This window comes from Macaca thibetana, chromosome 6, assembly GCF_024542745.1.
Source record: "Macaca thibetana thibetana isolate TM-01 chromosome 6, ASM2454274v1, whole genome shotgun sequence".
Lineage (NCBI taxonomy): Eukaryota > Metazoa > Chordata > Mammalia > Primates > Cercopithecidae > Macaca > Macaca thibetana.
In genome coordinates, this window is record NC_065583.1 from 111,987,100 (window position 1) to 112,001,128 (window position 14,029).

Here is a 14,029-nt window from a genome sequence, read left to right on the forward strand (position 1 = left end):
ACCTCCAGGGTGTTTGCACCCAATTTTGGAGGATCTTACCAAAAAGATAGTTATAAGTTGACCAAAGACAAATACAGTCCAGTCTGAGAAGCTGCATCCTCTTGTTGAAGTCATTTGGGATTGTGACAACCAGGCAGCTTCCTCATGTTTCTGGATACTGCTGGGAAGACTGTTCCAAAAGGTACCCAAAAGCACATATCCAACCCCAGTGTTCTAGAGACCAGAAATCTAGTCCCAGCCCTATCAGTAACCAGCTCTACAACTCTAAGAAACTCATTTAAACTCTGAATTTGTCACTGATGAAACAAAAACAAAAACGAAAAAACTTTCTTGCCCATTTCACCTAATTGCTATAAATATCAAGGCAATGGATTTGCAAGAGTTTCTAACAGAATAACACGGAATACAACTATAAGGTAGTATTGTTATTATTTTTAAAGACAGTGGAAGGAAAGCGTATCCTACCTGCTCCCCAACCCCCCGCACTGTTCATTGCATCAACAAAACTAACTCAATGCAGACACCCTCCCTTTTGCCCTCCTGTGCTGTGTAAATGATCACTGGTGAAAATTGAAGCTGTTTAGTTTTAGATTTTAGTGAATACTTTCGCAACTCTTCCTCCCAAGATTTTAGAATCATAGAAGGTAAGAGGAAGATAATAATTTTAGAGTTGAAGGTAGCTGAAAGATTATCCCAGCTAGTATTCTCATTTTGTGGATGAAAATACTGAAGCTGAGTGAATTTCAGAGGGGCTAAATGACTTCTCCAGGATCACATAGCTAGGAAAGGAGCCACATCAGACCCTGAGAGCCATATTGGAACCTATTTTGGAATCCTTTCCCTGCACTCCCCCTCCCCCGGCCCACAATGCTGCTACGGTTCCTTTCCTTCTTTCCATGCTGCCTGCCAGGGCTGCTTCACATCATTACAGTGCTCTAGTCAATCATTAATAATTCCTCTTCAGCTGTGTTTCTCTCAGGAGCAAACCATGACTCTATTCTCCATTGCAAAAGATTCTCTTCTTTTGCGTCCATATCTTTAAGTCTTTCAAGTCAACTCCGTCCCCCTAAACTGTCTCCAATTCTTTCTTACTGTTATTCAACTCCTACTCTGATCATCTTGTTAGCGACCCGTGATGTTTCCTTGTCAGGAAAGGACTGTGGATTAGACGGCCAGAGGTGGCCATTTAAGTTGTCACTGAAGGCGTCTGCCTCTTCCAGAGCACTGACAGCTGTTGTGTCAGTCACACAAGGTAAAATAACCTTCTCGCAGAGTAAAAATAAAATGGTAAAAATAACCTTCTTACACATCTCACACCAAAAGTAGGCGTGAATATTTTGGAGAGGAGAATTTAGAAACGGGTGCTAGAGATGGCACAGGCAGAAGCTGGTTAGATGGATATGTGTCCCTCCCTTCCAGGGTTTTTGTTTCTAACCAGGAGGTTAGAAACCGTACTTTTTCTTCTTTTTTCCCTTTCTTCCTTTGCCACCAGCCACTCCCCACCTCCCAAACTACCCATCCAAATCCGTCTCAGATTTAATGTGAAATTATGTTCATGTTGTATTTTCAGTGGTTCCTGTCTTCTTCTACCTAGATCACTTTTAGGTATTTAATTGTCAAATATTCTCTACGAGTAAGACAGATTAAATCTCAGGATCCATGCTTCTAATGGGGCAAAAATGAATTACTGAACACATTTAATAAAATGTCTCAAAAGGAAGCCTCGGCCCAAGTCATCACTGTAAGATGAGTAGCCAGAGATCTGAAGCAAAGGGCTGGCAAGACTTTTTGTGATTTCCATTTATTCTTGGCTTTGTTTGTATAAAATATCCACTTGGGGTGTAATAGGATCAGAATGCAAATAGATCACCAGCATGACTTTTGAGAACAAAGAAAAATTTATATATACTCTGTTACCAATTTGTCTTTTAGTAATATCTGGCCATTTAAATATTTATGTCACCCAGTTTGTACGTGGAAGAAAGGCCAGCATTTTCTAGTTTGTTTTCCCCCCACCTGAGTGTTATATGGTATGTCTGACACCAGAGTACCTACCGATGCTCCTAGCATACGGCAGGTGTTCCATAAATGGTTACTAAGTTTAACCGACTTGTGTTCAAAATCCTGATTAACTGCAGTCAAAAAGCTGAAACGTTTTTGTTTGTCTAAATGTTAATGTTAAACACAATATGAGTTCAAGATAAAAACAAAAGGTAGAAAATGGTGAGTTAGAGGAGGGGGAGATAGGACAGCAGACATCACGCTCTGAGAACTAGTCTAAAATGTCGCAAGAAGTCGATGGCATGAAAGGCCAGTGTTTCCTGGAATGTGTCATAAGACTCTGAAGATAAGGGATCTGCTAAATCGTCACTAAAGGGAAGTGAACCTTGAGCACAAAAGATGTAGGAGGTAGCGGGGAAAGCACGGAGGTTGCTGTAGCCGGGAAGGACACTGGATTTGCCCCACCCATCACCTCCTCTGCCTTCACTCCCATTCTAGACCCCACACATTGGCTCATGTTCAGTGCAGGTACAGAGTATAGGCGGAGTGCTTGCCAGGCTCACCCTGACAGAGTTTACCAGGCAGAAAGGAGAAGCAGGGAAAGATTCCTTGCTTCTCCACCTCTCACTCCACCCCTGCCAGAAATTTAAAATATTTGATGGCAAACAAACAATCTTTCCGACTGCTGAACTCTGACGCTGCGTACAACATTGTCCAAATACTTCTGCTGCTGGCCTTTGTTAGAGGTTTTTTGCTCTGAAGCCACACAGGTCTCCATGTATGTGTTTGGGCCAGAGGCAGGGGTGGGCAGTGAGCTTTAATCTTGAACCACATTTACTTTACTAATAAGAATTCTTTCTTTCTTTCTTTTCTCTCTCTTTTTTTTTTTTTTTTTTTTTTTGAAACGGAGTCTTGCTCTGTCACCCAGGCTGGAGTGCAGTGGTGCAATCTCAGCTCACTGCAACCTCTGCTTCCCGAGTTCAAGTTATTCTCCTGCCTCAGGCTCCCAAGTAGCTGGGATGACAGGTGTGTACCACCATGCCCTGCTAATTTTTGTATTTTTAGTAGAGATGGGGTTTCACCGTGTTGGCCAGGCTGGTCTCAAACTCCTCAAGTGATCCGCTTGCCTTGGTGATATGGATTATCTGTGTGCCAGCCCAAACCTCATCTTGAACTGTAGCTCCCATAATTCCCACATGTTGTGGGAGACAACTGAATCATGGGGGCAGTTTCCCCCATTCTATTCTTGTGGTAGTGAGCAAGTCTCATGAGATCTGATGTTTTTGTAAGGGGTTTCCCCTTTCACTTGCTCTCAATTCTATCTTGCCTGCTGCCATGTAAGACGTGCCTTTCACCTTCTGCCATGATTGTGAGGCCTCCCAGCCATATGGAACTGTAAGTCCATTAAACCTCTTTTTCTTTGTAAATTACCCAGTCTCTGGCATGTCTTTATCAGCAGTATAAAAACAGACTAGTACACACAGCCTCTCAAAGTGCTGGGATTACAAGTGTGAACCATCATGCCTGGCCAGCATTCTTAACTTCTGAGGGTAACTAGGTTTACACTGGAGCACATGGTAATTGGTGAATTTTCTAAGATCATGTATTTGGAAAAAAGATCAAACAAACAAAAATGAAAACTTATGTCAACATTTAAAACTAACCTTGAAGGCTACTTTAACATTATAAAAATATTTTACAATAAAACGAGTGTTTTAAAACTTTCACAGATATATTTACAGGACACTACCAGACACCTTTCTGCCTGCCTTAGCCGAATGCTTTTGTTTTTTGTTATTTCTCCATTGCATCACCTTCACGCCTTCTTCTAAAGATCTTTAGAAGCCCAGCTTAGCTAGTTTGATATCTCCATTAACTAGAGCTACTAGGTGAGATCTCAAAGGCTTAGGTGATTTGCAAAACGTTCATATATATCTTCCTGAAATATTCAATTGCTCTAAGCTCGTTTGCAGCATTGGAAGATTTGGGTGAAAGGAAAGATTTTAAAAGACTTGCAGCTGCTCTGTCCAACACAGTACCTGCAGGAGAACATCAAACACTTGAAGTTTGGTGAATGCACCTGAGGAAATATTAAGTGTGTTTGGAACAAAGTGGGTAGATGTAACTTTATAACTCGGATTTTATGAAATCTAAGTACAAATCAAGTGTGTTTTATGGAAATTTAATATTTGATTTGAGATAGGCTGTAGGTATAAAATGCATGCCATATTTGAAATACTTCATGTGAAAAAGCAACCTCATTAATACATGTCTATTGATTAAATGAGGAAATGATAATGTTGCAGATACACTGGGTTGAGTAAAGTATATTGCTAAAATTAATTTTACCCTCCTCTTTTTACTTTTGTAATGTGACTGCATGCATGTGTGGCTCGCATTGTATTTTATTTGATAGTGGTAGTTCAAACAGCAGTTTTGACTTAAACTATTGCAATTAATCCATCTCCCTAATTGTATCTCTGCAGTAAATCTTAATATTTCTCTGTCAAGTGTGCTTTTTGTTTTCAGATAGAATTACCTAAATCTTCAAAAGGTAACTGAACTTGAGAAGCCAAAAGAGACAAAAGCCTCCAGCCAATGAGCATTCCCCATGAACAAGCAAATGCAACTGCTTCCTACTATAGTCTCGAAATGTGTAGTTCTAATTCTCAAGCGATATATGTATTTAGTTGCTGATAGAATCACAGAGAGATTTAAACAAGTGGAAGTTAAATTTAAACAAGATGGAAACAGAAGCTGCATTCTGACCAGTTTTTCATAACAGTTTATGGGAAATATTGGAAATGAGAGAGAAATGCTTTAAGAATAAATTGTTGCGGATTGAAATGGTGGTACATGGAATTTTTGACTTACAGGAAACACACTCTAATGGCCGCTAGAGCATGTCAAGAGATGAAGGTGGGAGACAGGGGAAGAAAACCACTTACAGTATTTCCAAATCAGAATTTTTCTTTGCATACTTTCATTTTTTTTTCCTTTTCAGAAACCTTAGCTTAGGCCAGGATGAGCTTCTTCTGCACCTGAAAAATCTTGTCCTTGAAATCTTTAATACTGTCCCTGCAAATCACTACTAGATATAGGATCCATGCACTCTGACCCCTTGGGTCTTGTATGTTTCACTGCCTCTTATATGGCAATCACACCTACAAACAGGTTAATTCTTCTATCGTGCTTAATTCAATGATTGCCCTATTAACCACCCCATCACAATGAAGAAACCCTAGTTACCTCAGTTGGTCTTTCTTTCTTACCTCTCCAATATCTAATCAATCAATCAGCCAGTTACCAAGTCCAGAATCTTTCAATTGCATCGCTTCTCTCCATCCCCATTTATCATCTCTATACTGGACCCAGTAGCCTCATCACTCATCTCCATGTCTTCCATAGTATCCCCTGGTAATCCATACTTGAAAAATTTTCCAAAATTATCTACCTCAAATTTGTATCTGACCACATCAGTTCCCATTTAAATACATTCAAAGGCTACACATCGGTTATAGAATTCAAATTCTTTTGCGGGACCTGGAAGGCCCTTAGCACCTGGCAGCCACAGATCAACCTGTATAAATTCATTTCTTCCTAACTTCTTAACTCATATGCTATACAGGCCTACATAATATCAACTGCTTATGAACCCCTGTAGATCCTATGCTATCTTAGGACTTTCTACTTTCCCTTGCGCTGTTCCTTCCATCTGGAATACCTTTCCTGCTTATTTTAACATTGCTCATCTTTAGAGACCCAATTTAGTTATAGCCTCTCACAGGAAGTCTTTTCTGAACTTCTAGGCTGAACTAGGGTCATTCTGCTCTGTATTTCCATAGAACAGGGGGAAGATTTCCAGTTCAGTACTTAATGTATTGTATGTGTTGTATTGAAGTTATTAAAATTATCTACTAAGTGTCTGTTTCTTCTACTAGACTCTAAGGACTCTAAGACTCACTAATGCAGGGACCGAAACTTACTCATCTTCGTAATTCCACTGCTGATGTCAGCCGGCTTTTGGTAAACATTTGTTGGAATAAATTGAGCAAGAGGAAGTGTCTATAAGGACTGGGGCTGGAAGCCTTTATTCTTATAAAAACAGAGATTAGACTCTTGGTTGTCTCACTGTAGACCGAGGGACTGAAATGACAATAAAACAATAACATAGGTGGCAGAATGAGATTGAGAAAAGAAAGCAGCCACAAACTGTAGGCATTTAAAACAAGATCTTAATGGAGAGATTGATAGAAGCTGTGAACACATGGGATGCTCACACCAGCAGCCTGAAATCTACACCCTTCACTCTCCCATTCCTGTCCCTCAGAAGCGTGTGGCCCTTCATTCTACCATTACAACTTGTTTTACGAGATTTCTCCTGTAGAAAATAATGGCAAGTTCAAGGAGTATAATTTTCCAAAGTCCAGACAAACCTGATTCTCTTTATAATTAAAACAAAGCCAGCCCTTAGGAAATCAACACATCCAGTCCCAGTATGAAGAAAAGAAGGAGCTGAAAGTAGAGCCTGAATGACTTATCCAATGACAGTTTTCACAAAGTTTTCTGATAACTTTTTAAAGTAGCAACTCCAACCCACAGTGTGAGAGCCTTCTATTTCCTATTGAGGAATCAATGGGACCCAGGAGATTGAATTGGCAGTTTTCATTTCTGGCTCAGCACCAAAGACTTTGCCTACATGGCCTTTGCCTAATGGCAAAGTTGGCTTTTATTTTATGTTCGGGGGCACATACGAGGCGATAGAGTTTGAAGTGCCTAGGGCATGTGACTAACCTTTCATCTCTCACTTTATGGAGACACCTCTTTAAATGTTATCTAAGTAACTGAAACACAACGAAACCCCACAATGAACTCTGGAGAGAGGAGAGAGCATTCAGTCAAAAGGGGAGTTGCCTTTTAGAGCCTCATGCTTGCATTTGGCTTTATTACAGCAGTAAGGCAGTCGAGAAGAGCTCATCTTGTGGCTTCAGATTTTCCAAGCCAGATGTGCAGATGAATGTGCGGATCAATAACAAAAAGCATATTTGAAAAACTTTCAAGTCCGCTTGAACTTGTGTAGGTTTCACATGCACTCTGTGAGCCCAAGGCTTATGAAAGAGTCTGTGTTCTAGGACCATGGTGCCTGGAGGCTTGTGGACGGGCAGGTATTTCAACACCAAGATATTGAGACAACTGTCACCCTGGAAAATGAGCAGAGCAGCCTCTCCCTCTTCTTCCCACACTTCTGGGCAGACATTTTGCCCCAGGAGAGTGTAGCATGTGCTGGCACAGCAGGATGAGGTGGGAAGAGTAGCAGTGACAGGAGAATGAGCAACGAGGTCAAACGTAATAGCAGAGTAGCAGAAGGGAGGCGATGATCTGGGAAGAGGGGCAAATCTGACAGCCATGCATTATGTTGTCAAATGCTAAACCAAGTGAATCGTACTCCCTCTTAGACTGTGGGAAAAGGGGATTGTGACTGAGTCTGGTTTTCCACATCATACTCTGGTGATTATATCTCTCCAAATGTTAAGTGAGACTACCTCGACTGCAAGACATGCAATTGAGCCCAGATGGAAAGGGTCTGATAAAGGTAAGATGGTAAGCATTGCCCATATACGGCTGCATACATTTAGAAATGAAACTTTCCTTGAAGGCATCCTCTTTATACTGTGCCATGCATTGTCAAATCTTCCCTAACCATTTCTTGTGTTACCAAATAGTTGTTCTTATACATGACATTGCAAGAGTGAATGGAAGAAGTGCACACTCAGTGCCAAATATCTGCAGCATGAGGGAGGTAGCCATTGGTGCTGGCCAATGATGGGTTTTGCAGAAGAAATAAACATGTTGCATAGAACACAATGTGGCCTCCAATGAGGCCCACATGGATTGGCCTTGGTAAGACCTCCAGAAGAAAATCTTACCTGCTGAATTGCCTTCTGTCTAAATGCAGAACCTCTGTGACTTGGTCAAATCACAAATGATGATAAAGAAGCCAGGGCCCTACTTCCTTACTATTCTCTAGTATTTATAGGGTGAATCATGGACTAAAACTGTGGCTATCCTCACACCTGTATCTCATTTAATCTCCATGGCCCCTGTGGTGATGAGGTCGGTATTACCACTCCGATCTCATCTCCCACCACCTTCTCCCTTTGCTCATCCACCGTGGCCAGACTGGCCTTCTAGTAGGTCTTCCCTTACCCCTGGGCCTTTACAACTGTGCTTCCTGCCTCAACGTTCTCCCCACATTCTTCACAGAGCTAAATCCCTGGTTGAGTTTTTCTTAAACACCACAACCCCAGAAAGGCTTTCCCTGACCATCTCATCAACCTACTCCTCCAATCCACCCATCTCTATCCCTACTCATTCTATCACTCTACTCTGTCTTATTTTTTTTTTTTTTTTTTGAGACGGAGTCTCGCTCTGTCACCCAGGCTGGAGTGCAGTGGCCGGATCTCAGCTCACTGCAAGCTCCGCCTCCCGGGTTTACGCCATTCTCCGGCCTCAGCCTCCCGAGTAGCTGGGACTACAGGCGCCCGCCACCTCGCCCGGCTAGTTTTTTGTATTTCTTAATAGAGACGGGGTTTCACCGTGTTAGCCAGGATGGTCTCGATCTCCTGACCTCGTGATCCGCCCGTCTCGGCCTCCCAAAGTGCTGGGATTACAGGCTTGAGCCACCGCGCCCGGCCTACTCTGTCTTATTTTTCTTCAAGCACTTTTAACTATCTAAAAATTACATTAGTCCTTATTGGGCTATGTTGGTGTTGCTTTCTGTGTCTGCAACTACAATGCACGATTCATATGGGCATAGGCATTTTCTGTCTTTACTGATTTGTGGTGTGGATCAGTGTTTGATGTATGTTAGAGTGGTAAATATTTGTTGATTGATTGAGTGAATAAATGATGTAAGAAAAATGTATAGTTAATTGGCTTGCTCAATATTACTCAGGCAAAAGAGGAGATATGACTCTAAGCATTGGTCTTTGAATTTCAAATTCCATGCTATTTCCTGTACACAAGGTTGTCTCCATTGCAAAACTTATATTTGGTTCTAATGTTTATTCTAGGGAAAAGTAAATAAATCTGGACATGAATCCTAAGGCCACTGTCACAGTTTTTGAGATTTAGAACTCACATATTATCAGACATTTAATTTTTAGTCCTACCAAAGTTGAAAGCAACAGTTTCCCTAAGAGAATGCAAAGCTGTACAACAAAAACAATAGCTTCTCCATGAGCGGGAACTATAAAACCACCATGAATTGAGGGTATTTCCAGTCAATTTCCAATAACAAGTGATATCACTAATGGAACTTCAAAAGGCTTGTCATCTTGATTTCAAGTGAAGAGATTATAATCCTGATTAGAATGTTTTTCTCAAACAGTCACCACTTATTACCTTGAGGTATGGCCCTTCTATGCCAATTTTGCTGAGAGTTTTAATAATAAAGTGATGCTGGATTTTGTCAAATACTTTTTCTGCATCTATTTTTTTTTTTTTTTTTGAGACAGAGTCTCGCTCTGTCGCCCTTTTCTGCATCTATTAAGATGATCTCTATCAACCACTTACGTGGATGATAGTGATGTTCCTTAGTCCTCATGTCCCCTAACGGAAGAAATCTCTTCCTTTTGTTATCGATTGTACTTGGCTTATACTTCTTGTGTGTTCACCATCATAATATCTACATATATAAAAACTAAACATATTCTAAAATCTCTACTGTTTGTTTAGTATGAATTAAACATTTATATTACTATAGCAAGTATTTTTCAGGTGTAAAGTCATATATTATATATCTTTATATAAAATTTGGTATGTAAAATTCCTGAATAAGAAAGTAATTCATAATCCCATACAATTTTACAGATAAATTGTAGAATCATCTTATCAAGTTCAAAAAACAAAATTTCTACTGGAATTGTGTGTTTTATTTTATATTTACTTTATTAAACTTATAAGTAAATTTTTAAAGAAATGCCATATTTATAATATTCAGTCTTCACACTCGTAAGTATGAAATATATTTCCATTTATTCGGTGTTTTAAGTATATAGATTTCAGACATATATTTAGTGTTTTAAAATATGGTCATATATATGCATATATATACACACATATACATTTATACACACACAGACATATATAAAATATATAGAGGTTTATATAAAGAAAAATACAAAACTCAACTGAGGTATATAAAAAAGACCTATGTACCTGAATAATATATGTAGTATATATGTATAGAAGCATATATACTGAATAATATATGTAGTATATATGTATAGAAGTATATATATATTGAATAATACATGAATAATTTTGTTCATGGTTTTACAATGTGTTTGAACTTAAAAACAATTTTTTAAATTAAATTTTTAAAATGTCAATAGTTTTGGGGGGAACAGGTGGTGTTTGGTTGCATGAAAAGGTTCTTTAGTGATGGTTTCTGAGATTTTGATTCACCCATCACCAGAGTAGTGTACATTGTACCTAATGTGTAGTGATGTTGAGCATTTTTTTCATGTTTTTTGGCCATTTGTATATTTTCTTTTGATAATTGTCTATTCATGTTCTCAACCCACTTTTTAATGGTATTTTTTTTTCTTGCTTACTTATCGGAGCTCCTTGTAGATTCTGGATATTAGTCCTTTGTCAGGTGCATGGTTTGCAAATATTTTCTCCCACTCTCTTGATTGTTCACTCTGCTGATTATTATTATTATTATTATTTTGCTGTGCAAATAAGCATATAAATGTTTAATTCATACTAGACAGTAGAGACTTTAGAATAGGTTTAGTTTTTATATATGTAGATATTATGATGGTGAACACACAAGAAGTATAAGCCAAGTACAATCGATAACAAAAGGAAGAGATTTCTTCCGTTAGGGGACATGAGGACTAAGGAACATCACTATCATCCACGTAAGTGGTTGATAGAGATCATCTTAATAGATGCAGAAAAAGTATTTGACAAAATCCAGCATCACTTTGTTATTAAGCCCTCAGCAAAATTGGCATAGAAGAGCCATACCTCAAAGTAATAAAAGTCATCTGTGACAATCCCACAGTCAACATAATACTGAATGGGGAAAAGCTGAAAGCATTCCCTCTGAGAACCGGAACAAGACAAAGATGCCCATTTTCACCACTACTATTCAACACAGTACTGGAAGACCTAACCAGAGCAATTAGACAAGAGAAAGAAATAAAGGGCATCCAAATAGTAAAGAGGAAGTCAACCCGTCACTGTTTGCCAATAAGATCGTATACCTAAAAAACCCTAAAGACTCATCCAAAAAGCTCCTATATCTGATAAATGAATTCAGTAAAGTTTCAGGATACAAAAATCAATGTACACAAATCAGTAGCACTGCTATATACCAACAGTGACCAAGCTGAGAATCAAATCAGGACTGAAACTCCTTTTGCAACAGCTGCAAAACCAAAAGCAAAAATGAAAAAACAACTTAAGAATATACCTATCCAGCTGGAAACCACGATTCTCAGCAAACTATCACAAGAACGGAAAACCAAACACCGCATATTCTCACTCATAGGTGGGAACTGAAAAATGAGATCACTTGGACTCGGGAAGATGAACATCACACACTGGGGTCTATCATGGGGAGGGGGTAGGGGGGAGGGATTGCATTGGGAGTTATACCTGATGTAAATGACGAGTTGATGGGCGCTGATGAGTTGATGGCTGCAGCACACCAACATGCCACAAGTATACATATGTAACAAACCTGCACGTTGTACACATGTACCCTAGAACTTAAAGTATAATAATAATAAATTAAAAAAAAAAGAATATACCTATCCAAGGATGTGAAAGATCTCTACAAGGAAAACTACAAAACACTGCTGAAAGAAATCATCAATGACACAAACAAATGGAAACACATTCCATGCTCATGGATGGGTGAAATCAACATTGTTAAAATGACCATACTGCCAAAAGCAATTTACAAATTCAATGCAATTCCTGTCTAAATATCATCATCATTCTTCACAGAAATAGAAAAAAAAAATCCTAAAATTCATATGCAACCAAAAAATAACCCACATAGCCAAGGCAAGACTAAGCAAAAAGAACAAATCTGGAGGCATCACATTACCTGACTTCAAACTATACTACAAGGCCATAGTTACCAAAACAGCATGATACTGGCATAAAAATAGACATGTAGACCAATGGAACAGGATAGAGAACCCAGAAATAAAGCCAAATAGTTACAGCCAACTGATATTTGACAAAGCAAACAAAAACATAAAGTGGGGGAAGAAAACTTTATTCAACAAATAGTACTGGGATAATTGGCAAGCCACATGTACAAGAATGAAGCTGGATTCTCAACTATCACCTTATTCAAAAATCAACTCAAGATGGATCCAACACTTAAATCTAAGACCTGAAACCACTAAAATTCTATAAGATAACATTGGTAAAACTCCTCTAGACATTGGCTTAGGCAAAGACTTCATGAAAAAGAACCCTAAAGCAAATGCACCAAAAACAAATATAAATAGATGGGACCTAATTAAACTAAAATAATATTAAGATGATCACATGATTTCTGTTTTTAATTCTATTTATGTGATGGATCACATTTATTGACTTGTGTGTGTTAAACCATCCCTGTATCCCTGGTATGAAACACACTTGATCATGGTGTTTTATTTTTTTGATATGCTGTTGGATTTTGTTAGCTAGTACTTCGCTGAGGAATTTTGCATCTTTGTTCATCAGGGATATTCGTCTGTGGTTTTTCTTTTTCTATTATGTCCTTTCCTGGTTTTGGTATTAGGATGATACTGGTTTCATAGAATGACTTAGGGAGGATTCTCTCTTTCTCTATCTTTTACAATAGTTTCAGTAAGATTGGTATCAATTCTTCTTCAAATGCCTGATAGAATTCAGCTGTGAATTCATCCGGTCCTGGACTTTTTTTGTTGGCAATTTTTTGTTACTGTTTCAATCTCACTACTTGTTATTGGTTGGTTCAAAGTTTCTATTTCTTCCTGATTTAATCTAGACCTGTATATTTCCAGGAATTCATCCATCTCCTCTAGACTTTCTAGTTTGTGTGTGTAAACGTTTTCATAGTAGCTTTGAGTGATCTTTTGTATTTCTGTGGTATTGGTTGTAATAACTCCTGTTTCATTTCTAATTGAGCTTATTTGGATGTTCTCTCTTAATTTCTTTTTTTTTTAAATTATTATTATACTTTAAGTTCTAGGGTACATGTGGATAACGTGCAGGTTTGTTACATATGTATACCTGTGCCATGTTGGCGTGTTGCACCCATCAACTCGTCAGCACCCATCAACTCATCATTTACATCAGGTATAACTCCCAATGCAATCCCTCCCCCCTTCCCCCTCCCCGTGATAGGCCCCGGTGTGTGATGTTCCCCTTCCTGAGTCCAAGTGATCTCATTTTTCAGTTCCCACCTATGAGTGAGAATATGCGGTGTTTGGTTTTCTGTTCTTGCGATAGTTTGCTGAGAATGATGGTTTCCAGCTGCATCCATGTCCCTACCAAGGACACAAACTCATCCTTTTTATGGCTGCATAGTATTCCATGGTGTATATGTGCCACATTTTCTTAATCCAGTCTGTCACTGATGGACATTTTGGTTGATTCCAAGTCTTTGCTATTGTGAATAGTGCTGCAATAAACATACATGTGCATGTGTCTTTATAGCAGCATGATTTATAATCCTTTGGGTATATACCCAGTAATGGGATGGCTGGGTCATATGGTACTTCTAGTTCTAGATCCTTGAGGAATTGCCATACTGTTTTCCATAATGGTCAAACTAGTTTACAATCCCACCAACAGTGTAAAAGTGTTCCTATTTCTCCACATCCTCTCCAGCGCCTGTTGTTTCCTGACTTTTTAATGATTGCCATTCTAACTGGTGTGAGATGGTATCTCATTGTGGTTTTGATGTGCATTTCTCTGATGGCCAGTGATGATGAGCATTTTTTCATATGTCTGTTGGCTGTATGAA